This window comes from Peromyscus eremicus, chromosome 3 (genome assembly GCF_949786415.1).
Source record: "Peromyscus eremicus chromosome 3, PerEre_H2_v1, whole genome shotgun sequence".
Classification (NCBI taxonomy): Eukaryota; Metazoa; Chordata; class Mammalia; order Rodentia; family Cricetidae; genus Peromyscus; species Peromyscus eremicus.
In genome coordinates, this window is record NC_081418.1 from 80,187,873 (window position 1) to 80,203,640 (window position 15,768).

A 15,768-nucleotide genomic window follows, 5' to 3' on the forward strand; every position below is an offset into this window, starting at 1 on the left:
ATTTATGAATTTTCCATGCCTTAAAAAAAAAAAGGGTTTTTTTTTGCTAAGAATTGAGGCAAGGAACAGATCTGTGACTGCATGCCAGATGCTATTAAAATAAAAATTCCTGTATACTGAAACCATTCCCAGGCCCATGTTGATGTTCTTCTTGTTTCGTATAGTCTCCCAAACAACAAAATGTTCCTTGCCTAAGGAATTTGCCTTGAAGTATGTTGTAGTGAAAATGGGTGCACAACTACAACACACCGGGCTGTATCCTCTTTCAGACCAGTGTACAGTTCTTCATTATGTGTACACATGTGTGGCTCTGTGGAGGTATGTGCACATGAGTGCAGCTGCCTGCAGAGGCCAGAAGAGGGCCTTGTATCTTCTGGAACTGTAGTTACAGATGGTTGTGGGCCATCTGAGTGTTGGTGACTGAGCTGGGTCCTCAGATCCTCTGCAAGAGCAGCCAGTGCTCTTAACCACAGAGTCATCTCTCCTGCCCCAGGCCATTCTTAGTGCTTTGTATTCATTCTCCTCTAACCTTAGTGTGACTGACTATCGGACTGACAGTACTTCACTGGTAGAAATCATTTTTTAAGGGACAGGCATCTGAGGATTAATATGGTATCACTTCCTGGTCTTGCAGCTTGCAGCTGTAGTCTCTTTTTGTGGTGTGAGCTTTTGCTCTATAATAAGCCACCCCAAATTTACTCCTCAAATAGCAGTTGTTCATGTCTCTTCAGATTCTGTATGTGTGTGTTGGGGCGGGCGGGGGGGGGGGGGGTTGTTATGTGATTCTTCGGGTTTGAACTGAGACTGTTCATGAGTAAAGTCCAGGTGAATGAGGCTTTGTTTCTGGCAGTCACATGGGTGACTGTTGGCTGAAGTGTTTAAAGCCTGAACATGGATAGATGCCACATTAGCTGTCCTTCAGGATGTCCCTGCTCTGCTCACAAACCATCCCTGTCTCTTCCACTCCCCATCACACCAGCCCAGGCATCCCTCTCTGGCTTCTCTACTCCATCTACCTAAGCCCAGCCTCTCTTGCTCACTCCTTACTGTTCTCTTTAGTCATTGTGTGTGGTATTTGTGTCCAGGCCAGAGGTCAGCCATGAGTGTCTTTCCTCAGGAGCCACTGACCCTGTGCTTTGCTCTTTTTTTTTTCTCCTCGCTGGGACCTGTAGGTGGCCGATTAGACTAGCCTTGCTGGTCAGCTAGCCCAGGGGTCTATCTCGGCATCTCCAGCATTGGGATTATAAGCATATGCCACCGCAGTGGCGTTTTACGTGGGTGCTGAAGGTTGAATGTAGGTATCAGGTTTGCCCAGCAAGCGTTTTATCTACTGAGCCGTTTCCCCAGCCCCTCTGCCTTCTGTTTTTGTCAGGCTAATCTGTCCTACCGTCACATAGAGCATCTTATTTCATTGTGCTTCCCTTTCTTCCACCTGAAGAGCCGGGGCGTTTTGTTTTGTTTTGTTGTTGTTTTAAGGGTTGGTCGAATCCTTTCTTAATTTTGTCACCATGATCTTACCTGCCCCAGCCTCCTTCCGAGCCAAGTGGCGCCCTCTTTTTTCACCTTGCCTACTCTACCCTTCTTGGTGTTTTGTTAGCTCTTGGAAAGTAGGAACTTCCATATGTCTTCCTTGTGGTCCAACAGCACAAGCAGAAAGTACAACAGATACTTAGTTAACCAGAAAGCAGCCAGCCCGGCACTCACTCACACCACCCGGCGGCGGCCCAGCCCATCAGAGGCACACTAGGCTCCTGTTGCTTTCATTCATCAGGCTTGGGGAAGACCACTGGAAGCAAGTGGCCTCACAGCTGGGAACCACCTGTTAACGCAAGAACAAGAAACTTAGGTAAAGCTTGGGCTTAAGCACAGCTCTAGCAGTTTCCTTACAAAGCCACCTTTCTGAGCTACGGTTTCCCTGTCTGGATAGTGGGGATGATACTTAACTCAAAGCTTACTGGAAATGGGGAAAGAAAAAAAAAAAAGATTGTGTGTAAAAATGTTGTGTAGACCATAAAGTAGAACTGAAGGACATCAGTTGCTTTTGGGTCTCTAACTACTTTATACTTTGAGGAGGAAAGTTACCTATATAGTAGCGGTAGAGGAGCAGACAGTGGGAAATTGAGTGGAAGTGATGAAAGTGAATGATTTACTAGAACAGCATCAGTGGTCATAATTAGAGTCTGCTGTTCATTGGGTGGTGACTGTGCCAGGCAGTGTGCTGTCTGCTTACACACAGACTTCCTGGAACATTCCCATCCATTTGCAGGCCCATCTTTTTCTTGGGACAGGCTCTCACTGTTAAGCCCTGGCTGAACTGAAACTCAAAAATCCTCCTGCCTCAGGACCCCGCGTGCAGAATTGCAGGTGCCACCACCACACCCTGCTCTCATGCGTACTGTCCTTATAGTATATTTTTCTTTGCCATTGGTGAGTTTTTTGGGTATTTTCTTTCATATTCTTCAAAATACCTCATTAGATGGACCTGTCCTTGGCAAAGGTGTGGTGTTGAAGTTATTCCGTTGACAGTTAGACTTCCTATAAGAATTTCATTCAGAGAGATGACTGTAATTCGGTCATAATTCCACAGGGACTGGTCTACTCATAAAAGGAAATATCCTTTGGGCCTTTATTTTCCCTTAAATAAGGTTTATTGGTTACAATTATTCTGCTCATAGTCAGCAGAACTCCAGCTTACACTAAGTTATTGACTTACGTGACTGGCATGTTTCTCCTTGCATGAGCTTTAGGCACAGTTGTGTTGAGGGACTCCAAGGCCTTCATCCAGCCACATATTCCCTCTCTCTCCTGTTTTCTGCCACCTTAAGTCCCATCAGCTTCATTATCATCCCTGTTCCACACTCCATCTCTGCACCATGGTGATAGATGGAACCATCAGCACCAGCCACCATTCTTTGCAGCAGATCTTAACACGAGTAATTCTTCTGCCGGACTTCTAATAGTAGTACCAAGGAGGTATTTTGACTGGCCTGGATGGATGGCCTGTTGGAATCAGCATGATTAAAAATGGGCAATGGACAGCAAGCAGCATGTCTTTGACTACACTATTCATATGTCCCATGACGGAAGGCAAGTCCACCAATACCAAATGTGGTGGGTTCCCTATGAAGGAAAAAACATTTTAAAAAAAAAGTTTTTCCAACAGTATGGGTGGGGAAAGAAGATGCCAAAAATCTCTAAGTACTAAAGTGGTCTGATTTCAAAATTTACTAGTTTGGAATCAATTAAACTTGAAAGGTTGGAAATTAGATAGAGCCTTAGTGTTGCTGCTCCTGGTTTCAAGATGGGTGTCATGGTCCAGGCCACCAGCAGTGAGCACATGACAAGGACAAGAGGGAGTGGCCTTACTGTGGGCTTGGTGGGAAGCTCCTGAGTTGAGGATTTCATGTTGCATCCCGAGGAGCTGTGGAGTAGTTGGCCTAGAGGCAATGGTTGAGCTTCGGTCGATCTGCAGACCTTCTGTAATGATTTGTGCATGAGGGAACCTGGGTTCCATTCCTGTCTCATTGGACCCAGCTGATAAACCATTGTTTGACTTAACTGTGGCTGCTTTGGATTTGGCTAGCTTAGTCTTGGGCATTATTCTCTGTTCTTGTCTCACCTATCAAAGTTTAGTGTCCATTGTAAACATGGCTGCTTGTTGAACAGACAATGATGTCAGTGGCTGAGCATTTTGTCTTAAATTATATATTGAGATTTTCCAGCTTTATAAAGTTTTCACAGTCATAGCTGCCATTTACCTAATGCCAGGTTCTGCTACATACTTTATGTGCAGTATCTGAACTGCATATTTATGCGCATGACTAACTCTGAGAATCTTAAGTCTGTCACAGTACATCCTGCTGGGACCAGCAACTTCCAGCTGCCACTCAGGAAGCATAGAACACGGACTCTTTCTTCTCTCCTTTGTCTGTTCCAGACCCTGTCTCCACCTTCCCACCCACCGGTGATAGGATCAGAATCCCAACTTGGAAGACACTGCTAAAATCATGTGGTTCATTGCTTTCCCACTCTGCTCCAAACATGTGCATTCCATAGAAACCTGCTCAGCTGAGAGAATAAAACAATTTAGGCTTAGCTCTCAGACTTGGTTCCGTACAAAACAATTTAGGCTTAGCTCTCAGACTTGGTTCCGTACGTGATCTGATTACTCTGCTTGCTTTCCTGTGTGATCCTGGACAAGCTGCTTGCCTCTGAGCCTGTTTCTTGTCAGATTGGATAGATACCTGTCTTATGGAATTATTAAAGAGACTAAGTGAGATTCATACCTCACCCCTAACACACACACACACACACACACACACACACACACACACACACACACTCATTCATTTAGAAAATTGCAGTTCTCTCTAGGGAAGGCCACCTGCTCTTCCAGCTGCTTAGATTAGGATCTTTCTGGGTGCCACAGGAGAGAGAACACAGTCTCACAGCTGACCTGAACCTAAGGGCTGTGTTGTATTAACTCTTCCTGGGAAGATGTGAACAAACGTCTGTTCACCCCAGATAAGGCAACAACAACCAAAAAAAACAACAAAATATAATTCCACCAAAATCCAACTTGGCAAACCAGTGAGTTTATTGGGCTTTTTTACAGCTCATTGCGGGAGGTGCTGCTTTCATGATTATCCTGAATGTCCCGTGTCAGAAACAGACCACACAGTTGTGTCTTTCCAGTGTCCAAATTTCTTGAATAAATTCACAGGGTGTGGTGGTTCCAGTGTTGACTACTACTAATACTAATTCTCAGATCACACGCTACATATCACACACTAAATATCTCTCTGCACACGCATATGTGTAGGTTATAGAGTGGCGACAAAGGATTAAAGAGGCAGGGAATTTAAGGGGCTTCGGAAGCCAAAGATGGGAAACTGACAGGGATAGACAAGTCTCCATTGATAAGATAACGAAACCAAGATGCAGAGAAGCTGATTTCGCAGTTCAAGTGTCAGGTTGAGTTAAGATCTCAAAGGACCAAGGCCAAACAGCCTCGCAGGAGGACGAGCAGGTGGCAGTAGGAGAAAGCTGTGACCAAAGTGGGGACCAAGTGATGCTGAATGGACAGTCTGGAGTCCTCTGCCTGTTGGTCGTTCGATGCACACATCAGGTGTCAGATGACAGGTCACTGGGGCCTATTGTTATTAACACTGCTAGGTATCCATCCATGGTGTCCAGGTTAGGGAGTTCTTTCTTTGGTCTGGTGTGTCTGATAAGTATTTGAGCCTGTTTTTTCCTGATAGGATTTCAGTATTCCCATGGATGCCTATAGTCTCCATTTACTCTGATGAATTTATGGGGTGGCACTTCCTCTACTCCCAGGAATGGATTGTTTATCAGTGGGTGCTGCTGGCCACATGGTGCTGCTCTTGTGTCCATTCAGGTACAGAGTCATCTTCCATCCTTAAAACAGGGTGAAAGCTGCTTAATAAAACACAGTCTCAGGGCCTGGGTCTGTCTGAGAATGCTTTTACACAGTGTGGGTGGCTTGGAGCAGAGCAGAACAGAATCTTGGCAGCAGGTGAGCCCAAGCAGCAGCATCTCCGAAAATGCCCACCTCATGGTGAATAACCACCACATGGAGGCCCTCTTTCAGACAACCTTCTACTTCCTTTATAATTCCAGCATCTCTCAAGATCCTTTGTAGCTGGGAATGTGGGGAATGGGAAAGAGGACCTTGTGACCTACCCTTTCTACTAGGACACCATCAGTAGCTGTACACCAGTGCCATAGACCTAGCTACCAGTGTTTTGTTTTGCTGAATAGGGGGTTCTTGGTACCTTACCAAAACGTCTACTCTGGGATGGCATACATGGGCTGCGCATGTTGTGCCTGGAGGGAAAAAAACCATACTATAGCAGGCTGATGGAGAAAGGTGATCTCTTTATTGATGTCCTGTGTGGCTTTGTCCAGGTCCCGCCAGTGAACCTCTCCATACCTTCCACGATCCTGCAGCATTCTCCTTCACAGCTTCTGGTTTCCAGTCGCCTCATTGATCTTTTGTAAGGGACACCCAGGCTGCCTTCTGGTGCTCAAGTTGTTTGTGTTCCCTTACTTGTATGAAGGAGGGTTCAAAGCCACTTACTCTGACATTTTGAACAACCCCTCTCACATTTGGTACCTGTGGATAGAAGCTGCTGCACTGTTGTCCTGGGATTCTGGCAGAAGCTGATTTAAAACCTGCCTCTCTGAACTTGAATCGAAAGGCCAACCTTGTCCCCACCACTTAGTGGTGGTAGAAATCAGAACATTTTCAAGGAATCTTCCTCTAATAATATTGTCTATTTCCACTGCCCTGTCCTGTTTATACCCTTGTTCTGGCCCCCAGAACTGGCTAGGTTGACTTCTTAGAAATTTCCATGTTATGGTCTATCTACCCCTTCCTTTGGAATATTTCTTATGTGTCACAGCTTGATGGCTCACTGGAAACTTCCACTATAGTGTCTTGTCATATTAACTCAGCTCCTGATCCAGGACCGGAAACCCCTCTCCAGAAACCTAAAAAGGGTTTTTTCACCCCATTCTACCTTTCCAGGTAAAAGAGTCAGGAGGGAGTGTGTGTGTGTGTGTGTGTGTGTGTGTGTGTGTGTGTGTGTGTGCCATGAGGTACCTTATTTGTGCAGGAGGGTTCTAAAGTGAGTCTCAGACACCCTGTTCTCAGTGACCACACGGAAGCTTTTGACTGATGTCCCTGGGTAGGTTTCACTGCCCTCATACCAAAGTACACTTGACATAACCCTGCAGAAAGCTGGTGCTTCTGAGGAAATGGCTCAGTTACCATTTCTCATGCTCAGCACCCTGGCATAGTTTCTCTTGATCAGAGAGCTGATTTGCTGCACATCATGAGGGTGTTTTGATGAGGGCTCTGTGCAGAGCTTATGGGTTCCACAAAATCGAGCCTTGTGGAATGTTCCACCTCTTCACTGGAGAAAAAAAAAAAAAGAGGCCCCTTTTTTCCCCCACTGCGGAAATAGTTCTCTTTACCTTTTTCATCAGCTTACAAAATAGTGGATTCATTGTATCTTTCATATGTTTGTTATGTTCTGTTTCTATCCACCCCCCCATCACTGTTCCTTACTCTCTTTCCTCCTCCCACTGGTCTCTTTCATCACCCCAAATAGCGTTCTTACAAGTCAGCAGCGGCCTCTCCCTTCCCTAGCTGAAGCCCTGGGAACAGAACCTTGAATCTGTGACTCTGCTGCCTTAGTTTCCTCTGTATTGGGATCCCAGTGTAGTACCCCCTCCTGCAGTGAAGGAGCAGTCCAGTCCAGTAAGTGACACATGTTACTACGGTTTTGGGGTCAGTTAAATTTGCAGTCACTTTGGGCACAATGGTCTAACAGGATATTAAATGCATTGGGAACAGATTCCATCCATAGGGCTGAGCATGACAACATTCTAAGTGTGAATCGTGTTGTATTTACTGGCTGTTGACAAAGGGGACACAGGATATAGTTCTCCACCTCCCTCCCAGAGACCCACATGAGCCGCATGTCCAGGTGATTCTGGGAGTCAGGACCCAGAAGGAAGAACTGAAGTCCTCCTGAACTGCTTACCTTCTTCTTTTAGCCTGAAAACCTATGGTGGTTTCCACATGACCATTTGAAGACCCGGGTACAGGCATGAAATAATTCCCACACTCTTAGCTAAAACAGGCTATTTATGCATGTTTTTCTTTTTGTTGTTGTTGTTGTTACTTTTCTAATGCCGTGTTAAAACACCATGACCAATGCAACTTATTGAAAGAAGAGTTGATTTCGGGTTTCCAGTTCTAAAGTGATAATAGTCCGTGGATGGCAGAGCAAAGGTAGCAGGAGACGGGGGCAGCTCACATCTCCAACCCCCAGTGGGAAATAGTGAGTGCTAACTTAATGCTGCCTTTCAAAACCTCAGAGCCCGCCCCCAGTGACACACCTCCTCCAAGGAGACAGCACTTCCCAATCCTTCCCAAACTGCCACCAGCTGGAGACCAAATATTCAAATATGAGTCGCTGGGGCCATTCTCATTCAAACCACCACACAATGCACCTTTTGAAGCAGGGAAGTGGATGCTGGACTAAAGAGGCCATGGGTTTGTGTTTTCTTCAGTTACTGAGACACTTGAACAGTGACCCATCCTTGCCAAGTCTCAGCTGCTTCATCTGTTAGTGGGATAATAAGTACATAAGATCTGATCTCCCCACCAAAGGAAGCGCTGCACGTGATGAGCTGAGTGCGGTCTCCATCTCTGTAGTCAGTGGTCAGTGGTCAGCAAACAGTTTCTAGATTATTGGCATGTGGCTAGTAAGACACTTTTGAAAACTTTTAAAGTCGTTTTTAAAGTAGCCTACTTCACCGGATTGTTTCTTTAAATCAAACAGGAATTTGAGAGTAACCTAAAATATGTATGTGGTTTAGAAAAAAACAAACAAACCTGTCTTGGCCTGGATTGATGGATCAGTGGATTAAGGCCCTCACGGCCAAAACTGGTAACCTAACTTCTATCACTAGAACTCACATGGAAGGTGAGAACTGGTTCCTGGACATTGTCCTTTGACCTCCCCACAGCCACCATGATATGCTGTGCACAGTCACATGAATAAATAAATGTTATGTGAAGTTCATTATAGTGTGAGCACTAAGTGCTGAGATGGTAAGGCTTACCTTCCTAGCTCAGGTTTACACGGGGATAATAGTGTCCGGTGTCATGGAAAGGGTTAAGTAAAACTGTTCAGTGCTTGGTACAGGCATGGCACACCGGAGCACTCCAGTTGTGATGGCCATTGTTTTCCTATCACCGTATCAGCTCCATTGTATAGACAAGTATTTGAAGAATGCTTTGTTCCCTGTGATAAATGACAAACAGCATCACGAAGACACTTTCATATGTAAGAAGTTACTGTTTTGTTTGACAAAGATTTGGCAGTTGAGAAGCTTGTAGTCACCAAACTAGGACATACAGAAAGCAGTTGCATTGACCCAATTAAACAGCTCTCTTTTTTTTTTTAGACTCATTTCCCTGTTAAAATTTGAGAAAGTGATTCTGCTACCAGATTAGGAAAATTATTTCTATAATTTACAAGGATTAGAAAAACACATATTTACAGCTATATTTAACTAACTGCTCTAAGTTCAGATGTTTACTTTTCTTTCTTTCAATAAAAGAGCAGGTGCCAACTAAAGGAAGCTGAGACTTCCCTTGGGAGGAAACTGGGAGGAAGCAGGGCCTGGGACCGTGGGATGATACATACACACAGGGACTGATGGTTGGTCAGGCAGGTGTGAGAGGTGGACCAGAGCAGAGATGGGCTAAGCCAGAAGGTGCCTGTTTACATGGCAGGCACTCACTTCAGCAGCCAGTCTCCGGGGCAGTCAGAAGGAGATGGAGCTCCAGCTCCATTATCCTGTGTCTTCCCGACCCAGTGCCATGCTGTGTCAGGCACAGGGAGTGTGTAGAACGAGGGCAGCATTATTTTGAGCTGAGCTGATTTTGTAGTTTGTGTTTTGTAATAAATACATGCCCGTGCACTTTTGGTGAATGAATAACCAGATGAGCAAGAAACCCATGCCTGTGCTGGTCACGACAACGCCTTTTGAGCAACAATCCTCCTTTGTATGGAAGGTGAAATATGGCTATGTAGTTGGCAGCAGGGAGGTGGTGGATGGGTCAGCGGCAATCAGCAGACCACTTTCAATGACTGGATAGCAAATGTTTAATGAGTATCCACCTTGCACTTGAGGCTGTGGGACTTTCTTTCCAAGGTCCTCATTCTACTCTGAATGGCCTTACAGAAGCACAAGGCTTTTGGGAATCCCTGGTCTGCATATTTCTCAACCAGCAGGGCCCACCATGAGCTAACTGTGGTCTCAGGTCTTGCCCTAGCAGCAACCACTCCCATCCCTGTAGCTCCTGTGACCTGGCAATTTTGCATTATTTGAATGTTTATTTTTGACACAGGTTCTGCTCTGTAGACCAGACTATCCTCAAACTTGTAATGATCCTCTGCCCCTGCCTTCCAAGCCCTCTGATTACAGGTATCTATCAACATGCCTGGCTTTAATTTTGTATTCTTTATTTAAACAAGACTCTCAAGGTAGTGTAAAACTCAGAACCTACAGAAACCAGATCTGAGTGTAAGTGTAGCAGGGTTGACTGTCCCGTCTCCAGGCCTGTCCTCCGATGTGTTGTGTGGTCACCAGCATGCCAAGACTCAACCCTACTCCCTCCCCCAACAGGCTTTGGCCCTGTGTGTGCAGCTAGATCTGGATTTTCAGTGGGGACACCTGACCCTTTTATAACAGGAAAACAGCCCAGCGCGGAACTGCTTCCGAGTCATTCCTGGCCTCCCAGCCCCTTCCGTGGTATGATGAAGTCCCACCACTCCTGCAGGAAGGGAGGCCTTCACGCTCAACCCCTGCAGCTGGAGTTGGTTAGAAGCTCCCCAGAGGAGACGTTGGGAAGGAGCCTTGGAAGAAGCATCCACTGTCTGAAGCAAACACTGTGGAAAGTTCTCTTTAAAAAAAGAAAGCTGTATCCGCTGGCAAAGCCATGGCTCCGACTCAAGCCTTAGGAGAATGGTCTAGCCTACAGGACTGTACAGAGGAACTGTTGAAGGGCAGCTGCTCACTCTCAGCCCTTAAGTGTCTCCTGTCTCTTTCTGCAGAACAGCGCAGAAGCGCTGTGCTAATCAGTCTGAGTGGTATGTGTTGAGCAGAAATCGGGGGGGTGGGGTGGAGGGGGGACCTGTGCTATGACTTTGAAGCACTTTGGAGAACTGGGGTGACAGCGCCTTTTCCAGTGCAACACTAGCCTTCTTTGCCCCCTGCAGGAGGACTTGAGTGATTTACACAAGCCACCCCAAGCATAGTTCTCCTTCTACATTCCTTGAGAGTATTATTAGAAACTTAGAATTGTACACCATTTATAGTGGTAAAGAGCAAAATGATTAAGATGCCGTAAGTCGAAGTTCCATACTTACTAAATACACAGTGAACATTTAGCAAAACCTGTGTGTATACCAGATTATCACTAGTGTTGTGCATCCTCTCCCTCCTTAAGACTTTATCAAAGGGGCTGTAGAGACGGCTCAGTGATTAAGAGCATGTACTGGACCACTGGGAGACTGCCCATGCTCCAGTGAGTGTATGGGCAACACAACATGGACATGTAGTTTGGTTTTGTTTCCTTTCTTCCTTCCTTTTTTTGGGGGTGTGGGGTGGGGTGGGGAGGTCACAAGGGCAGGAGATAGGGGCAGACCTGGGAGCACTGGGAAGTGAGCATGATCAGGGTATATTATGTGAAATTCCCAAATAATCAGTAAAAATACTGTGTTAACTACAACAACAAAAAGAGCACCTGCTGCTCTTGCGGGGGGCCTGAGTTCAGTTCCTACCATCCATATCAGGTGGCTCACACCTGCTTGTAATTCTAGCTCCAAGGGATCCAACTTTTGGCCTTAGCAGGTGTCTGCACTCACAAACAATTAAAAATGAAAATAAGTATTTTTCAAAGATAGTTTGTCAGGGTCTGGAGAGATGGCTCAGAAGTTAAGAGCACTGGCTGCTCTTCCAGAGGACCTGAGTTCAATTCCCAGCACCCACATGGTGGCTCACAAACATCTGTAATGAGATCTGGTGCCCTCTTCTGGCCTATAGGCATATGTGCAGACAGAACACTGTATACATAATAAATCTTTAAAAAAAAAAAAAAAGATAATTTGTCAGAGACAGAAAAGCGATCAGAAGGCAGGAATTTTCAACTTTGAACTGAATATCTGCAGTCTTGAAAACAAAGTGAGTAATATTGTTAGTATTGCTAACTAGCAAATGCGGGCCCAGATTCCAGTCACAGTGAAGGAGCAATCTTACGACAGCTCTCCACTTTTGTATATTCAAAGAAGAATTGAGAACAAGCCAGGGGTGTGGATACTTGCTATCTCATCACTTAGAGGTGAGGTAGGATCATCAGGGGTTCAGGGCCATCCTCAGTTATATTGTGAATTCAAGGCGAGCCTGGACTATATGAGATGGAGAGAGACGGGGTTTACAAAACTGATTCAGAGGTGTAATGGTTAAAGTACAGCAGCCTTCTCATTTATTCCATCCTTCGTTACACTATGAATTTGGATCCTCTCAGCCGTTTATCAGTCACTCAACTGCTTTTATTTGTAAGATTTGTCCTGATTTGTCCTTTAGCTTTTATTGGGTGCTTTATACATGGAGAGCCTCCATAGTAAAAATCTCACCCATGGTCCTGTGTTCACCAGCAGTACTTCCATCTCTGATGACCACGTTGTCATCTTCATCCCCCGAGGGAAGGACACGGTGGCAGTGTTTATACACATGTGATGGGTTTGTCTTCTTTAAACCTCTTTTCTCCAGAACCCTGGGGTGCACTCCAATATTTGAGGGCTTGGCATTATCAAGAGATTATGTAGTATTTCCACATCAGATCAGTTGTTTCTTTAGGGCTGTTTTCCTTAAAACACACGCACATTGTAAGTTATTGTTAATTTTTAAAACATTTGCAGAAGCATCTAATAATTACTGATAAAATTCTTACATATTTTGTCTTGAACTTATATCTCATGTAATTTTTATTTAAGAAAAAGATGACCGTATCATCTGTTTACTTTTTTGCCTCGAGCTTCTAGAAACCAGTTGCTCTAAACAGTGAACAGGCTTCAGCTGGAACAAAGCGATGGGATGTGTTTCTCCAAAGACAGATTCTTAGGGGACCCCTCTCTTTTCTTGCCTCTTCCTGAGGCAGACGTCTTGAGGTAACAGTGGATCCTGGGAAGCTGGAATTCCTGGTGAACTAGATGAGTCCCCAGTACTGGCTGATCTCTTTTGTTAACCCCTGTCTTCTTTCCTGCTGACCTTCCTTGCCACCCCTGTTACTGGAAAGCCACCATTAGGAATCCCCCGTGGTCACTGCAGTTCTTTGTATAAAGTGGCATGTACCTGCATATCGTGTACACATATGCTCATGTATGCTTTTTGATTTTTGAGGCAGAGCCTTGCTGTATATCTCAGATTGGCCTTTACTCAAACTGCTCATGCATTGACTTCCTAAATACTAGGGTTATAGGTATGTGTCACCACACCTGGCCCCTTCCTGTATACTTTAAATCATCTGTCGATTACTTTTACTGTCCAATACAGTGGAAGTCCTATATAAATGGTGTTGTGCCATGTTGTTTAGGGAATAATGACTCCCCAAAAGCCTGTACATGTTCAGTGCAAACACAGCTTTTTTCCCCCCTAAATGCTTTTGCTATACAGTTGACTAAATCCACAGATGTGGCACTCGTGGATACAAAGGCCTGCTGTGATATAAGATGAAACTACTCATGCCTCAGAGTCCCCACCCTCTTCCTCCTGGGCTCCCAGCTACAGCCTTACCTGCTTATTTGTCTTTCTTGAAGAACTAGGCTCTTCCCTGCTGGTTTGGAGTACTCCTCCCAGATATTCAGAAGTCCTCCCTATGTGTTTCATATTCCCTACCCGATTCTGAAATACTTGCTTTGTGCTGTTACTGGAGAATGGGATAGAGTCCCATTCCTAGAACACATGTTCAGAGTAGACACTCAGTAAATATGAACTCAATAAGTAAACAAGAGAACAGACAGATGTATTCAGGGTCGTGAGAGGACAAGACTTTTGTAGCCATACTTTAAGTTGAAAAGCCATTAAAACAGCATTGCACCAGGCATAGTTTTAGTCATAGCATTTAGGAGGCAGAGGCAGGCAGATCTCTGTGAGTTCAAGGCCAGCCTGGTCTATAGTAGAGTTCCTGGACAGACAGAGCTACATAGTCAGGCCCTGTCTTGAAAAACAAAACAAAAATAAAAAGTAGAAAAGAAAGTAAAACAGCATTGTAATACTGCCTTTTTTTTTTTGTCTTTCTAATTAAAATATATTTTATACCATGTCAGTATTCAGGACTAGAAAGGTACCCTAAAACAGAATTCCTTGCCAGACTGCAAATTGAAACCTATTTTTAAAAGTTGTTAATAAAATGAAATAAAAGCCTTGAGCCAGGTATGATGGTTGTCAGGAGGTATGCCACTGGGGGGTGGACTTTGAGGTTTCAAAAGCCCACACCAGGCCTGCCTCCCTCCCCCACTTCTCTCCCTCCTCTTCCTTTCCCTCCTTCCTTCCCTCTTCTCTCTCTGCCTGCAACTTGCAGGTGAGATGTGAGCTCTCAGCCACTGCTCTAGCACCGTGCTGCCTGCCTGCTGCCACGCTCCCCACCATGGCCATATTCATGGAGTTACTCTCTGAAACTGTGAGCAAGTCCCCAGCTAAATGCTTTATTTTATAAGTGGCCTTGGTCATGGTGTCTCTTCACTGCAGTAGAACAGTAACTAAGACCCTTGTGTTGAAAAAGACTCAGGAGTCATGGCAGTGGAACATAGCATATAACTTTGGATTTTCTTTTTCTACAATAGACATTATTGGGACAGTTGCCAAAATCTGAATAGGGCTATAGGTTAGATCTGTGTTCATTTCCTGAGTTGACTAATTAAAATATGGCTATATAAGAGAAATCCTTATAGTAGGAAATACATGTCTATCTGCCCGCTTGTGTGTCTGTCTTCCTCTCTTCCCTTAAGAGTAGGTTGGGATTAAAATAAGTACTGTAAAATATTGAAGTTGGAGGGATCCGACTAAGTAAAGGGCATTAGCTAGTCTCAGTGCTAAATACCTGTAGCCTTGCTCCTAAAGAGACGAGGTGGAAGGACCACTTGAACTGAGACGTTTCAGACCACCCTGGGCAGTATAAGGAGACTTGCACCTTAGAAAAGTCCCATAGCACGGTGTTCATAAATAATGTATTATAAAGAATCCCATATAGAGATGTCTTGGCTGAAGTGCCATAGCAGAGATTAGGAAAGATTAGAAGGAATTAGATGTTTTGAGACAGGGTCTTGCTGTATGTCCCATATTGGCCTTGAACTCAATTCCCATGCCTTAGCTTCCTATATCCTGGGATTACAAGTGTGTGCAATACTTGGCCCCCTCCTGTGTACTTTTGTGATCTTTTATCCACTTTAATATGCTTTGCACATTTTTCTCTAAAAACATATTTCTTGAAAAATTAAGAGGAAAAATTTTATTTTTTAAGATAAAAATTAAGAGGGGCTGGAGAGATAGCTAAGAGGTTAAGAGCACTAGCTGCTCTTCCAGAGGACCTGGGTTCAATTCCTAGCACCCACATAGCCGCTCACAACTGTCTATAACTCCAGTTCCAGGGGATCTGGCACCCTCGAACAGACACACATGTAGGTAAAACACCAATGCACATAAAATAAAAATAAATAATTTTTTAAGAAGTTAGAGTTGGAGATAAATCTCTGTACAATGAATGCTTGCCCAGCATGCATAAGGCCCTAGGTATGATCTGCAGCAAGAACAAGAAAAGGCTGTGTGTCATATAAAACAATCAGAGTGACCTGTGATCTTTGTTTCTTTATTACTTTGTTCTCCATTCTACTAAATGGATGCCATGTATATACAAATGTGTGTATACAAAACATTACATACATGTGCATCAAGATAGGGTCTCAGAGCCCAAGCTAACCTCCAAAGATGACCTTGAACTTGTGGATGTGTGGCCAGCCACTAGGTGTCATCATTGGTCAACTAATAGTCCAAAAAAAAAAAAAAAAAAAAGACACTGCCTGAGCCTGTGTAATTATAATTAGAGGCTGGTTGCCTCTGGATGAGTTGGCTGGCCTGCCTTGAAGAAAGAGGCAGGAAGTTGCT

General features: G+C 44.6%; 1 protein-coding gene across 2 annotated transcripts in view; it reads left to right on the top strand.

Moving 5' to 3' along the window:
- Positions 1-15,768, top strand: part of Gng12 (G protein subunit gamma 12) — a 97,624-nt gene that overhangs the window by 31,552 nt on the left and 50,304 nt on the right. The gene's annotated exons all lie outside the window — the stretch shown is intronic.